Genomic DNA, 14,743 nt, shown 5'->3' on the forward strand with positions numbered 1-14,743 from the left:
TTTACCAAAAGATTGAATTAAGAACATGCAATATTATTAACTAATTAAGAATATATGATATAATAACGAACTTGCAAAATTAATACTCTATATTATTATTAAGTAATTATACATTACAAAAAAAATATAAAATACTACGTGTTTTCCGATAAAGAACATTATTAAATCATCTAATGAACATTACAAAAGATACACATGATCATAATTTAGACGACCATTACAAGATTTAATAAACTAATTAAATATAAAAAAAAGGATTTTTAAGTGAAAAATATGAACTTTTTTTTTTTTTGAAAATATAGGGATATAATTTTTTTAGTGAAAAAAAAAAAAATTCCAATACAAATTTGAACGTTTTGTCTTGGAAAAGATTGCATTTTTTTGGGATAAAACAATATGAAGAGAGATAAAAAATGAATTTGGAAAACTCAAATATTTTGAAAAGATATGACAGCTAATATGTGGGTAATTAAAGATCAATTAATAATTATCTTTTCCTAAATTAAAGGAAATTGAATATTCATATTTAATGTCGTGTATTTTGTATCTATACCTGATGTTCTTTCCGCCTTTCTCTACTCTATCTATACCTGATGTGGGTCTGTTGTTTTGATACAGGTGTACCATACGCATGGTACTCCCAAGTGTAGGAACCACACATTGTACTAAGAACAGTAGTTGCAGTTCCCACTTTAATATATATATATATATATATATATATATATATATATATATATATATATATATAGTTGTTGGAGCACGCGTGCCCCCCAACTGTAAGATATGTAAGTTTCGTGGCTGTGACCGTGTTTCGTAGTTCGAGGTGTTATTAACATGCTGATTAGGGGAGCTTAATTTAATGTATTATAAAAAATAGTTTGTTGTAGTGTTAATGTTAATCGTGTGTGATTATTTTGAATATCCGATATCTGATTTTTTTTCGGATCGAATATCCATAATTTTTGGATCATGTGCGGATCAAATCATCATATTTTCGGATTTTCAAATAGTTTTGCTAAGCGCTAATTTAGGGGATTAATCGGTGCAATTGTATATGAATTAAGCAATAAAAACGCTTTTGATACATGTTTATTACAATTTAATTTATAAGTTTATAATAATTATAAGTTATATTCACTTAATCATTATCTTCAAGGTCGTTTTTTAATTAACATAAATAAGTTGTTAATGTATTGTTTTACGAATGAGAATCTAGGGTTCTGAGTAGTAGAGTAAGTTGAATTTTATTCTCGTTAGTTAATAAACATGTCTCTAAAAATATTAAGCATTAAGTAGAGTACAACTACTCACTCGTCTTCTACAAAGTGTTTTATTAGTTTCGAAAGTATAGTAAAATGGAAATGAGTGGGAAAAAAGGATTATTTGAAAAAGGCGGTAATAAGCAAGTGATAGGGGAACAAGTACCACATTTTCATTTCTCTATTGCCCTAAATTGTCCCTCTCTTTTTCCTTTTCTTTTCCCCCTACCTTGTCTTAATTGTTCTTTTTCTACGGATTTGAAAGTTATTGGTCGACTGCTCTTCTCTCACTCATTCCTTCCTTTATTGGCCTAAACTCTCTCCCACTCTCTTTCTTCCCTAGTCTTTCTTGTCCTTGTTCCATCCTTTAAAAGGCTGTGAAAATTATTAGGTTGCATGCACTTGATCTCACTCCCCCGGCCCTTTAATCTCACCCGACTTCTCTTTATCCCCTCATTCTTTCAGCCTCCCCCCCCTGTCTCTCTTTATCAGTCAAGCTATCTCTTTCTCGATCCCTCTCGTTCATGATCACTCTATCTCTGTCTCTATTTATCTCTATATTTTTCTCTATTCTGATTCTCTCTTTCCCTGACCCTCCTTCTCTCTCTCTTTCTCTCTCACTCTTTTTCAATTCTCTTCCAGCTCTTCGTTCTCTCTCTCTTTCTCTTTCTCTTCTCTCGGCTTCTCTCTCCCTGTTCTTTTTTCTCTTATGCTCTTTCTTTTTCCCGACCCATATTCTCTCTTAGCCTGCCCTTCCTCTTTCTCTCTTGGCCCTTTTCTCTCTCTTGACCCTTCCAACTCTCAACGCATCTACCTTTCACCCATTCCCTCTATTTCTCTCTCTCTCTCTCTCTCTCTCTCTCTCTCTCTACTTCTTTATCCCTCCCTCTTCTCTCGATGCATCTTTCTTTCACACATCCCCCTTCTCTCTCTCTCTCATCCACTCCTTATCCCCATGCTTCCCCCTCACCATCTCTTTCTCTAAAGTTATCTATTGCTATGGTTGTATAAACATAAAAACAACACTTACAAAAAAAAAAAAAAAAAAAATCTAGCACGATTCTACCATAATGTTGAAATTTTCATTCTACAAGGTGTTACTATTTAGTTGACTTCCTCATAATTGTCACAGATCCATGTAGATTTAATCACAACATTTTTTTAATGAAAGGAGTTTGTTGAAACCTAATTGTTCTATGCATGAACAAACCGTACACTAATACTTTTATTTTTAAATGCTCAAACGCTCAATATTCCTCAACTTAACTTTAAATATGGTCTTAAAAGTGTTATCTTTTTTTAATCACAATTTCTCTCATTTTTTAAATAAATTTCTACTTGTATAAAGCAAATTTTGAACTTATATTTATCACCCTTACCATCCTCTAACTCTTAATGGGTACAACAATTCAAGGTATGAGGCATTTCTTAACACGCAAAATAAAGGTTTTTGTTAATTTTATGCCAATTTTGACTAAAAAGTAAACTCTTGGCAGCTAATATGATTCCCAAAATCTTTACCGAGTAACTTATTTGACATGTAATCAAAATGATTTTCGAACACATAAACTAAGGGATAATTAATAACCGAGGGATACATAAAACACACCATCACATTAGATTATCTAGAGGTTAAAACAACCCTTATTATTTCTCACAAGTTTTAAAAAAATCATCCATTTTTGCTAAAAAAAAGCAATTAGTTTAAATCCTAGCCATTATTTATTTAAACAAAGATGTCTTCCAGGGTTAGATTACTCTAACATTTAGTACGCCCCAAGTAGTTAGCAAAAGATTTAGATTCATAAACTGTGACACACTAATGTAAGATCAACAATATTTTTTGAGGTACAATTATGAGTTCTTCAAGGACTCATTATGATATTCTAGATAATCTGGCAAGGGAGCTTAAATAGAAAACATCTTACAAATCTGATCTAGAATAGCACTGTCTATTGCTTGTTCCTTGGATGCTTTCCAGCTCTGGACATCTCTACAACAATGTTTCCTGACGTAAAATTGTAGCACACCTTACATTTCATCAAAAATTGCATTCAGGTAATTAAAAAAATAAAACATACCATACATTTCAGTCATTAGCCGATAATCGGTTATTCAGGACACCATCTACCAATAAGCTGTATTTATTAGTATTACCTCTTTAATCTGCAATTCTGCTGCCCAACAATCAATAAAAAGAATAAGTTGTACTAATTGTTCACTAAGGCAACTATTTCTATCCTTATTAGTTACCTAATTGGTTTGGCAAATAGACAATTTCTAAAAGAAATGGCAATGTATGTCATAACAAAGCTTGAGCATATATAAAACCTAACAATTGTTAGATTAAAAGTTCAAATTCTAATGAAGCTGCTGAGTACAAACATAGTTTTTTTCTAGGACAAATCAATCATATGAAGTAAAATGGCTAATACAAAAATGCACGCAATTGATAGAAAGATAAGCATTAGAATACAAAACCCAAAGCAAATTTAAGGAGTAAGAGATAACCAAGAGAAACCCTTGCTTCCCAAGAGTCCGATAATACCAACACTGACTGTAGTTGGATCTGAAGAGGGCATCAGCAAAAAATCAATTCAACCCGCCATAGCAAATTTAAAACAAAAATATATTAACAACCTGCAAAATTACAAGAAACAGACACAAATCACAAACACATAAAAAGCAATTTACCAAAGGATGCAGAGGACATCAAGCTAGACTGCGTATAATATTGAAAGCATTTTGGAAACAATTGATCACTTAATCTCATTAAAATGGAAGACACTATATACAGGATATTATGATTTGGATGTCCCTAACAAAATGAATCTCATATCAACATTAAAATAAACTAAATATGGATGTTAGTGTTTCCTATGGTAATGGCTCCATCAAATGATCCACATTCACTGTTTGAAGTAAGCACAGTAAAATAAGATTAAACAATATGCTGCACCTAATCGACCTTTACTCTTGCATTCCTTCTAATATGCAGATTAAAATAGGATGGCTCGTGATTAAATAAAAGCACAATTGATTTTAGAATCTACTAAAACTTTTTTGAAGTTAAATTAAAGGATTAAGTATTAATAAAATCAAGTAAAGATTAAATAAGCAGAAAAGGGAAACAAAATGGACTCTTAAAAGCACTAAGTCTCTCTGCTCATATCTCCTAGGGCACTACATCAAATAGGAATTCATATATTTCGGCAGAAACCAGTGCTATGAATTATCTGGAGGCTTGGACAAGTGAGCAGAAAGTTCCAAACTATCCAGTGTCTAGTTCAGGTTAATGACGTCAACATAAGTGCACTATGATAGACAAAAGAACTCAATCTATAAAGGCTAACACAATAACACTTCCAGCAAAAGTGTGCAATTGTGTAAGCTTTAATTCCATCTTCAAGGTACATTTGAGAGTTAACAACAACAATAGGTGTATGGCAGTATGGCCTACTCAGTTAAATTAATAAATCCCCACCCTTAAGATTTATCAGAAAATGATCACACAACCCACCAAAAATATAAACATACGCTTCCCAATTCCCAAATAATGCAGAATATCCAACAAACTCAATAAAAGCATAATGCTGTCAAAATTATCCCCAAACATTAACTGCATGAACAAATAACATTAATTGTAAGAAAGTAAAGTATGAAACACTACACTTCTAAGTTTGTAACATAGAAACCAATTTCGTAATCGAATGGTCTTTACTGTAAGGATATTATGACATGAAATAGGGAAAAATATAGATGTATCACAATTTTAACAGAGCAAAGTATAGTATATAGCAGTTGAGACGACATATAATCAAACGAACTTATCGTGAATAATTTCAATAGAAAATGACAAGGATGATCCAACAAGATCCTCGCCATCATATACTTGTATCTGCAATAGGTCAATAGCTATTAGCTTGATTTTACGATACCAAGCAATCAAGGGTACTCACTTTGAGTTTTGTTTCATGGACAGTCAAAGCATTAAATAAGAAGTAATTACCTTCCCTAATTCAGCATTCTGTACAGTATCAACATCAATTCCGAATATTTACTCTCTTCAATAACTAATAACAAAACAATTCACAATCATTTTTACACTTCAGAAAACAGCCTGCAATAAGCATTTCAATCAAGTGCATTATGTAGTTAGGCTAAATTTCAGACATTTCAGCAAATCAATTTATGGAAATCAAACAATTCACCCAATGACACACGGATCAAACAATCAAAATCATACTTTTCACCTCAAAAACCAACCTTTATATGTTCCAACAAAGTAAAATCATATGCAAAACCCAGTAATCTTTGAGCAAAATAAAGATAATTTAGAGTGAAATCTGACATTTTACAATGACCCAGAAACAATTAAAATACTAACATTTGACAAAAATCTATTTCATATCGAAAGGATTCGATAAAAAAAATACCAGATTTTTGTGTAGCCTCGAACTGTTTCCGAAGCTCATCAACCTGCAAAACAAGAAGATCAAAAGAAATAGAAATTGAAATCAGAAAATCAGAAAATCAGAGCAAAACCCTAGAAAATGGGGACAAAATTAGGATTGAGATGGGATAAAATGAGATTGATTACATTTACATCTTCTAAAACCCCTGTTCTAGAGAAAGACAGCGAGATGAAAGAAAAAGAGAAGCAAAGACTCAAAAGCGAAAATTGAAATTGGTTTACTAATGCCCTACAGGAAACTAAGATTTCACTATAATGCAACAAAACAAGAACTTACATCCATGGCTTCCAAAACTCTATGAAGCTGACGCCATGAGCATCACCTACGCTAGAGCGATAAACAACCCGATTCCACCCAATGCAGAGTCAAAACTCACCACATTGCTCATTAACTTGACAAGCAAATCTCGAATCTACAAACACAAATGCAATTTATCAGACCGATCATCACAACACCTTATAAAAACCCCCAAAAATCAAATCAAACAAAATTAAAATTAAAACCCTAATCAACAGAAAGTACAATCAATTACTCTAATTTTATCTCCTCAAAGCAGGCAACCATTGCTTCCTGAGCAAACCATTAACAACAACCTCCTTATTTTCTCTCTCCTCATCAACATCACCAATCCTCAATGCCATTTTCAAGTTCTTAACCCCTTTCTCTGCTTCAACAAAATCCTCATTTTTCATCAACTCCTTCACATTCCCTAAATTCCCACTCAATTTCACAGTCACCCTTACTATCGAAGCTTTCTTCATTTCAATAAGGAGGAAAGCACATTAACCCAAAAACACAGTATTAACTTTGTGAGAGAGAGGGAAGAGCATACTGAAATACGTAGAAAAGGAACAAGCAATATAGCTCATTATTTCGAGATTAGCCATGATTTGATAAAATAAGCTACTACACCAATTAATTACATCAATTAGTTGAATATTAGAACAAAATTAGAGATGGATGGGATCAATTACCACCCAATTCTTAACTCCCGCTCACAAATTTTGCAACCACTATACTGATCAATCCAAAACAAGGATGAAAGCAACAACAATCAACGAATCAGCCGATATAATTCGCAGAAATTGAACATCAATAATTGAAAGTTTGAAACCGAAGTAAAATTAGAGAAATTGAAGGAGAGAAAATACCTTACAAGTTTATGAGATTCATCAAATTGATTCCAGGAACTTTGCCACCACTATTACCTCCGCCGCCGTTCATCGCATCTTCTCTCCACTTTTTCCCTTTCTTAGGTCAAAATCAAAGGGCAAAAATCCTTAAGAGTTTCATCACCACTCCTTCATCAAGAAATACTTCGATTTTTCAATCGATTTTGAGAAAATTAATTAATTAAGAAGCTTAACCAAAAAAAACATAGCACAAAAAAGGATTAGTGGACTTGTAGAAAATTAAAGCTATACCCTAGATTGTCAAAATTGATATTAGATGATTATAAAAAGGATGAAGGTCTTATCTCAAGAAGCTGCTTTAATGGAGGAAATCAAACCACAACCTCAGACCGAACGGGAACCTCAAAGACGGCGAGCCGAAACTGGAGAAATTGAAACGTTTAGAAGAATCGAAGCCCCATAACCATCGTCGAAGGGTTGATCGGTGGTTGCTGAAGGTGTCGAAGGAACTCAGGAAGACATCGTTTCTCTCTCCTTGTTTCTGAGCCTTTTTTCTGAGTTGAGAAGAGAGAGAGGGAAGGAATTCGGTGAGAGAGCAGCCAAGCATCAACCAATTAGGATCGAAATTCCATTATTTTTGGGGGTGGTAATGTATTAGCCAACTTCCCATTTTTATAAAGGTTTATTTATAGATTATACTTTCTCCGTCCCTATTTATAGTTTATGTTTGTGTTTTTTTTACATATTTAAGAAATGGGAGGAGAGAGTGGATGATGTACATTAAAAAAAATTAAAAAGTTTAATTATAGGCAAAAGTTAGAAATCTTTCAACAACAAAAAAAAAGGGGGAGAGAAAGTGAAAAAAAATACAAGGCATGTGCAAAATTCAAGTATTATTTAGGAAGTATAATAAATAAAGTAAAAAAATGAGGGTTTAATGATCTTTAAATACTATCCCAAAATAGAAATATGAACAACATTTGGGTCTCCAAAATAAGAAAACAAAAACTATATTGTGGGACGAAGGGAGTAAACTAATTAAAAATTGTCGGCCACTACGGAGTATAACATTGAATCATTGATGAGTGTAAATTATTCTAAATTTTCCAATTTTAATTTTCACCGATTTTATTTGTTACTCTGTATTCTATCATATCATATCACTAATAAATAAAGTCGGTCTTGCAGCCAAGTCATGAGACGGCGACACTTGGCATTCCAGTTTTTTGCCAAGTGTCACGCTACATAGGCGAAAACTAGGTATTATTGTGACACATATGATGCTAAGTAAGCGAATTTTGAATAGATTTTTTAAGATAAAATTGTTGTATAGAGTTTAATTGTCGATATACTTCTAATATTTCATATATAAAAAATTAATCATAACTTTTAATAAATATCGTATAACTCGGTTCTATTTGTATCATAAAATTCGTTTTAAAAAGTTCTTTAAAATAAGATCTATTTATAATATATTTAATTCATTTAAAAAATACTAGAAAATCAGTAAAAATAAGTTTTAATCAGGAAAAAATATATATAATTTGGTAAAAATACTTCTGATTAGGAGATTTTTATCCACCAATCACAATCTGGCAAGTGGACCAACCAGGTTCCGCCACGTGTCCTTCACGTAGGCCAATAGGAGCCTGCCACGTGTCAATCAGAGATGCGTCCTCCTTGGACTAATTGCGACGCGACACGTGTCCACCCATGCCAAATGGGAAAATCAGCCAACAAGGCCCAATCCTTGTGGGAAGCCCAGTCAGCCCTAGGTTAAGCCTAAACCTAGGTATTGGCACGCTTCCCAAGGCATATAAATATGCTCATTAATCCTCATTAAGGGGGATTACGCACATTAAACACTCTCACCTAGAGAGACTCAATTACAATATTCCGCATTAATTACTCCTTGAACAAGTACTAACTTGACCGTTGGAGGCGGATCTCCAATCACTCGGAGTATCCGTTTGTTTTGCAGGTACAGGCGTCCGGTTCCAGTCTCGGAATTGTAACTCTCCCGCAGGACATCAGAAAACCCCGAAACATTTTGGCGCCGTCTGTGGGGAGAGTACTTTTGAGATGGCATCCACGTCTGTACCAACTCCAGAAGAGAGGCGTCCCCTGGACGACCCTCAAGTTCAGTCGGATCACGATACCGAAGAAGAGGTTGAAGTTGAAGCACATACAGCTTCAGACGGGACCCTAAGGGCCCGGCGTACCCGTCATACCGAAAGGAGAGAACGGGAAGATCCTCAAACTGGACTCAGTGATCCAGTCGGCGCACCGCCTGCTAAGCAGCAGCCGGCTGAAGGATCTGCTCCCATTACACGAAACGAACTCATGACCTTCATGAGGGGTTTCAAGGGAGAGATTCAGAACCTGATCAACAAAAGGACGCCTGCTCTAGCTAAGGAGCAGTCGGCTAAGAAACCTTCCTCATCAGGGAAGAGAAAGCCTGTTCAAGGACGAGAGGCGACCCCTCATCCTAACTCTAGGAAGTGGGAGCCGTCTGCACTTGATTTCACAATGTACCACTTCCCTACTCCAGGAAAGAGGAAGCCCGTTCGTCATATACAGGCGGATGGGTCGAAGAAAACATATACAGATGCTCGGCTATTGCTAGAACAGAAGAGGAACGACCGACTGTCAGAGTCGGCCTCTACTTCAGATTTTCAGGATAGTCTGCGCAATACCTCTATCAGGTATGCTCAGTCAAATCATGAGAGTCAGACAGGCGGTACCTCCCGTCGGTCTGATTTTCAGAGTGACCAGGCGGTGCCAAACTTACCCTTTGTACCGCAACAACAATATTTTCTGCAACCCCCTCCGTTTGGAGGACAGGCGGCAAAAAATGTCCAACCTTTGGACTGGCAGCTACGGCTGCTTAGACTTGGAGAACAGCCGTCGGCTTTCTCCAAGGAAATTACTGAAGCCGCTCAACCGGCCAAAGTTAAAAATGTGTTAATAGGCGCCTGTGACGACACTACTAACCCAGAAGACCATTTGATGGCATTCACCAACCTGATGTACCTCCAAGGGTTGGATGATCCCACTTGGTGCAAGTGTTTCCCAGCGACTCTTAAAGGAATCGCACAACAATGGTTCGGCAACCTGCCGACTGGTTGTGTGAATAACTTCAAGGACGCTTGCTTACCTATTCACCTCCAACTTTGCCATGAACATACCTGCGAAGAAGACGACCCTTGATTTAGGGACGATTCAGCAGGGTGAGAAGGAGGGGCTTTGTTCTTACATCAGACGGTTTAACCTAATGAGAATACATATTTAAGGGCTACCGGATGAGGTGGCCTATACTGACTTTTTCAGAAGCCTTAAAGACGGGTCGACCTTCAAATTTGATTTGGTTCGAAAGAGGGTGGCGACTCTTCCAGAAGCCTTGATTGAAGTTGAAGCCTATATACAGGCGACTGATCTTTGTAATACTGGAAAGCAGTCGGACGGAAAGAGGTTCGACAAGAAAAAAGGGCGACAGAAGCAGTCGTCCAACAAAGAGGACAAGAAGCGAAAAAAGGTCTGGGCGGCTGATTCCTCTAAACAGTCGGCCCAGAAGAAGAAGAAAGAATTCAAACCATATTCCCCAAAATATGCGTTTAACAAGGATAGCCAAGCTATCCTAAAAGAAATCAAGGGACGGATCTCAATTGCGAAGCCGGCCCCCATGAAGGGTTCTGCGAGCAATCGAAACCAAGAAAAATTATGTCATTATCATGAAGACGTTGGTCATGAAACCAACGAATGCATCAGTCTCATGCGGTATCTGGACCGCCTGGCTGAACAAGGCGACCTTGACTCTTATGTAAAGAAATCTAAGGGGAACACTTCCTCGAAAAAGCAGTCGGCCAAAAAGAATTAACAGGCCGACAGCTCTGATACAGATGATGCAGTTGTCTATACCATTGCAGGCGACTTCTCAGGAGGCGGCCCCACTATCAGGGGCAACAAAGACAATATCAGGCGGCTAGACGTCAATTCCGTTCACCAAGAACGGCCCTCCAAATATTCATTTCCTGAAATTGTCATCACTGAAGAAGATTAGGAGGGGTAAGGGGGACGCATGACGACCCTATTGTTATTGAATGTAAAGTGGCCAACCAGAGAGTTGGCCGAATCCTTATAGATACCGGCAGTTCCTCAGATCTTATCAGTAGCAAATGTCTGTCAAAGCTCAAATACCAAACTGATTGCATAAACCCGGTATCCCACCCTCTAGTAGGGTTTGGAGGAGGAGGAGTCCACCCATTAGGACGAGTGGATTTACCCATCCGCTTGGGTGAAAAAGGGGAAGGTCGCCATATGGTGGTCCGATTCCTGGTAGTTGAGGAACTCTCGGCCTACAACATAATTCTGGGACGACCAACCCTGAATAATTCCAAGGCTGTTATAATCCCGTCTCTTATGTTGCTCAAATTCGAGAGGGATGATGGGACAGTCGGCTCCCTAAGGAGAGATCAGAAGATGGCCCGAGAGTGCTATCTCTCGGATATCAAGCCCACTGTCATGGCCGCTGGGTCAAGTGGTGGAAAAACAGACCTTGACAATGTCAAGGAGAGTGCGCCTGTTCAAGAAGCAGGCGGCAAGAAAAGAAAGGCTGCCCAGATGGGGGCCGCAAGAAAAGAGAAACAATAGCAATCATTAGCATAGGAGCGGTCAGATGAATTCCGCCCTCAGCCGACTGGTGAGCATACGGACCTCATCCTAGACGACTCGCGCCCTAACCGAACAGTCAAGGTTGGGACGACTGCTCTGAGAGTTCTGGGTGAAGACTTTCATCAACTTTTGAAAGAATACAAAGATATCTTTTCATTCGAAGTCCATGAAATGCCAGGCATCAGTCCTGACCTGGCGGTACATAAGCTGGCCGTGGATCCAAAAAAGAAGCCGGTAAGGCAGAAGAAGTGGAACCATGGCGAAGAAAGAAGTCAGGCGGCAGCCGCCGAAGTTAAGAAATTACTTGATGCAGGGTTCATTCGGCAATGTTACTTCCCAGACTGGGTTGCAAATGTAGTGCTTGTTAAAAAGCCGAATGGTACCTGGCGAATGTGTGTGGACTACACGGACCTAAACAAGGCGTGCCCCAAAGACAGTTACCCTCTGTCTAAAATTGATAATTTGGTCGACTCAACAGCCGGCTATGCTTTGATGAGCTTTATGGACGCCTACTCAGGCTTTCATAAAATTCCTTTATGGAAGAAAGATCAGGAGAAGACGACCTTCGTTACCGATCAAGGGTTATACTGTTACACGGTCATGCCGTTTGGTCTGAAGAATGCCCCGGCCACTTTCCAGCGAATGATAAATACTGTGTTCTTTGATCAGATTGGGAGGAACGTCCAGGCATACATTGATGATATGATTGTTAAGTCTAAGCTTCAGATAGATCATCTGTCGGACCTCCGAGAAACTTTCGCCACACTCAGGCGGCACCATGTCATGCTCAATCCCAAGAAATGTGTATTTGGGGTTGAGTTTGGGAAATTTCTCGGATTCCTCATCAATCAGAGAGGAATAGAGGAGAACCCTGAGAAAGTGCAGGCGGTCATCGACATGCAACCGCCTCGCACCGTCCGAGAGGTTCAAAAGCTAACGGGTTGTCTGGCGGCCTTGGGAAGATTTCTAAGCCGATCAGGCGACAAATGCCTATATTTTTTCCAGGCCATTAAGAAAAAGGCAAGGTTTGAATGGGGGCCGGATGCTGAGGCGGCCTTCCAAAAATTGAAGGTTCATTTGCATTCCTTGCCGAGGCTGGTCAGTCTTTTGCCTAAAGAAGTACTTTACATGTACCTGGCCGTCTTTGATCATGCTGTAAGCGCTATTCTTCTTGCTGAAAGAGACGGATGCCAGCTCCCGGTTTACTTTGTCAGTCATGTATTGAAAAATGCCGAGTTGAGGTATCCCTTAGTGGAGAAGTTCGGCCTCGCACTCTTCATGGCCGTCAAAAAATTGAAGCCCTACTTTTTGGCACATCCAATTGTTGTGTATACAGATCAACCTATTAAGCAGCCCCTGACCACCATGGAGTCGTCAGGCCGGATGATCAAATGGGCCATAGAAATTCAGAGCCTCGAAGTCATATTCGAGCCTAGAAAAGCAGTGAAGGGGCAAGCCTTTGCTGATTTTATTGTTGAGATGACTCGTCCCCCTAATTCTCAAGTTCCAGAATTGGTCTGGAAGGTATATGTGGACGGGAGCTCTACTTCAAATGGTTGTGGAGCAGGCGTCGTATGTCAGTCGCTAGAAGGCGACAGGTATGAGTATGCTTTACGTTTCAATTTTCAGGCCTCGAACAATGAGGAAGAATACGAAGATTTACTAGCCGGAATCCGCATGTGCAAAGCGGCTGGGGCAAGAAAGATAGACGCCTGTTCTGATTCACAATTGATAGTGAGTCAGTTCAATGGTGAATACAAAGCGACTCATCCGGAAATGATCAAGTATTTACAGGCGGTACGACAAGCAGTCGGATCCCTTGAAGATTTTCATTTGGTTCAAGTACCAAGGTCTAAAAACAACCAGGCGGATGCTCTTTCAAAGTTAGCATCCTCGGCCTCCTGTGATACTCCACGAACTGTTTTCTGGAAGGTGATAGAGAAAAGAAGCATCGAGGAAGACCCTATTGGAATCCTAGATAGAAGTTCAACCTGGATGGATCCAATCAGGGCATATCTGACAGACGACACCTTGCCGGATGATCATCACCAGGCGGCAGTACTGAAAAAACGAGCAGCCAGTTTTGAAATGATAAAGGGAGAACTTCACAAAAGAGGGTATCTTCAACCCTTCCTGAAGTGTGTTACTCCAGAAAAAGGACGAGAGATCCTAGAAGATCTCCACTCTGGTTACTGCGCTTCCCATGTAGGCGGCAGGTCGCTTGCTCAACGGGCAAGGCGGCAGGGTTACTTTTGGCCCACTCTGGAAGCAGATGCAATGGAGATGGTTAAAAAATGTGACAAGTGCCAAAAGTTTGGCAAGCTAATTCACTGTCCGGCTACCGACCTCACTACCATTCATAGCCCACTACCGTTTGCTAAGTGGGGCATGGATATTCTGGGTCCCTATACGCCTGCTACAGGCGGTAGGAAGTACATACTTGTGGGAGTCGACTACTTCACTAAATGGGTAGAGGCGAAGGCTGTCAAGGGAATCAAGACAACGGATGCGATTTCATTCATCTGGAAAAATGTCATCACTCGGTTCGGGGTTCCCATGTCTATGGTTTTTGATAATGGTCCCCAATTTGAGACGCCTGTCCTCAAAAGCTGGTTGGGTGACCAAGGTATCTCCTATTACTTTGCATCAGTCGGCCGTCCACAAGCAAACGGCCAAGTAGAAGCCTTTAATAAAATCATCTCAGACGGACTCAAGAAAAAGATTGAGCGAGCAGGCGGCCTATGGGCAGATGAACTATCACATGTTCTCTGGGCCATTAGGACGACTGAAAAAGGGGCGACTGGAGAGACTCCATTCCTTCTAACCTTTGGTGCGGAAGCTGTTCTTCCAATTGAACACTACGAGCCGACTCTTCGTGTAATGTTATACGACGAAGAGGCGAACTGGGAATCCATGCGCCTGGCCTTGGACTCACTCCCAGAAAGGAGGGGCAATGTCGTCTTGCGCCATGAAATTTACCGCCTGAGAATGACCAGATCATACAACAAAAAAGTACACAGGCGTCCACTCAAAGTAGGGGACTTCGTACTAAGAAAGATGGAAGCAGTCGGTAGGGCAAATGAGTCTGGCAAATTAACTCCCAATTGGGAAGCACCCTACCGAATCTATGAAGAGGTCAGGGAAGACACCTACCGTCTAAAAACACCAGACGGCCAGCCGTTGCCTCGAACCTGGAATGTAGATA

General features: G+C 39.1%; 1 long non-coding RNA gene across 12 annotated transcripts; it reads right to left on the reverse strand.

Annotated features, from left to right (window-relative positions):
- Nucleotides 1-3,040: 3,040 nt before the first annotated feature.
- On the reverse strand, nt 3,041-7,718 carry LOC110719974. 12 transcript variants are annotated; one of them, XR_002511214.1, is made up of 4 exons: nt 6,886-7,718; nt 6,011-6,146; nt 3,771-5,738; nt 3,041-3,433 (listed from the first exon to the last, which is right to left on the reverse strand). It is a non-coding gene; the product is annotated as an uncharacterized LOC110719974 (long non-coding RNA). The 12 variants fall into 12 exon arrangements; XR_002511216.1 differs by having other exon boundaries at nt 3,041-3,252; nt 3,346-5,738; nt 6,886-7,717; XR_002511212.1 differs by having other exon boundaries at nt 3,041-3,267; nt 3,346-5,738; nt 6,886-7,717.
- Between the last annotated feature and the right edge of the window lie 7,025 nt (nt 7,719-14,743).

The sequence above is a fragment of the Chenopodium quinoa genome, unplaced genomic scaffold (assembly GCF_001683475.1).
Source record: "Chenopodium quinoa cultivar QQ74 unplaced genomic scaffold, ASM168347v1, whole genome shotgun sequence".
NCBI classification, from domain to species: Eukaryota; Viridiplantae; Streptophyta; class Magnoliopsida; order Caryophyllales; family Amaranthaceae; genus Chenopodium; species Chenopodium quinoa.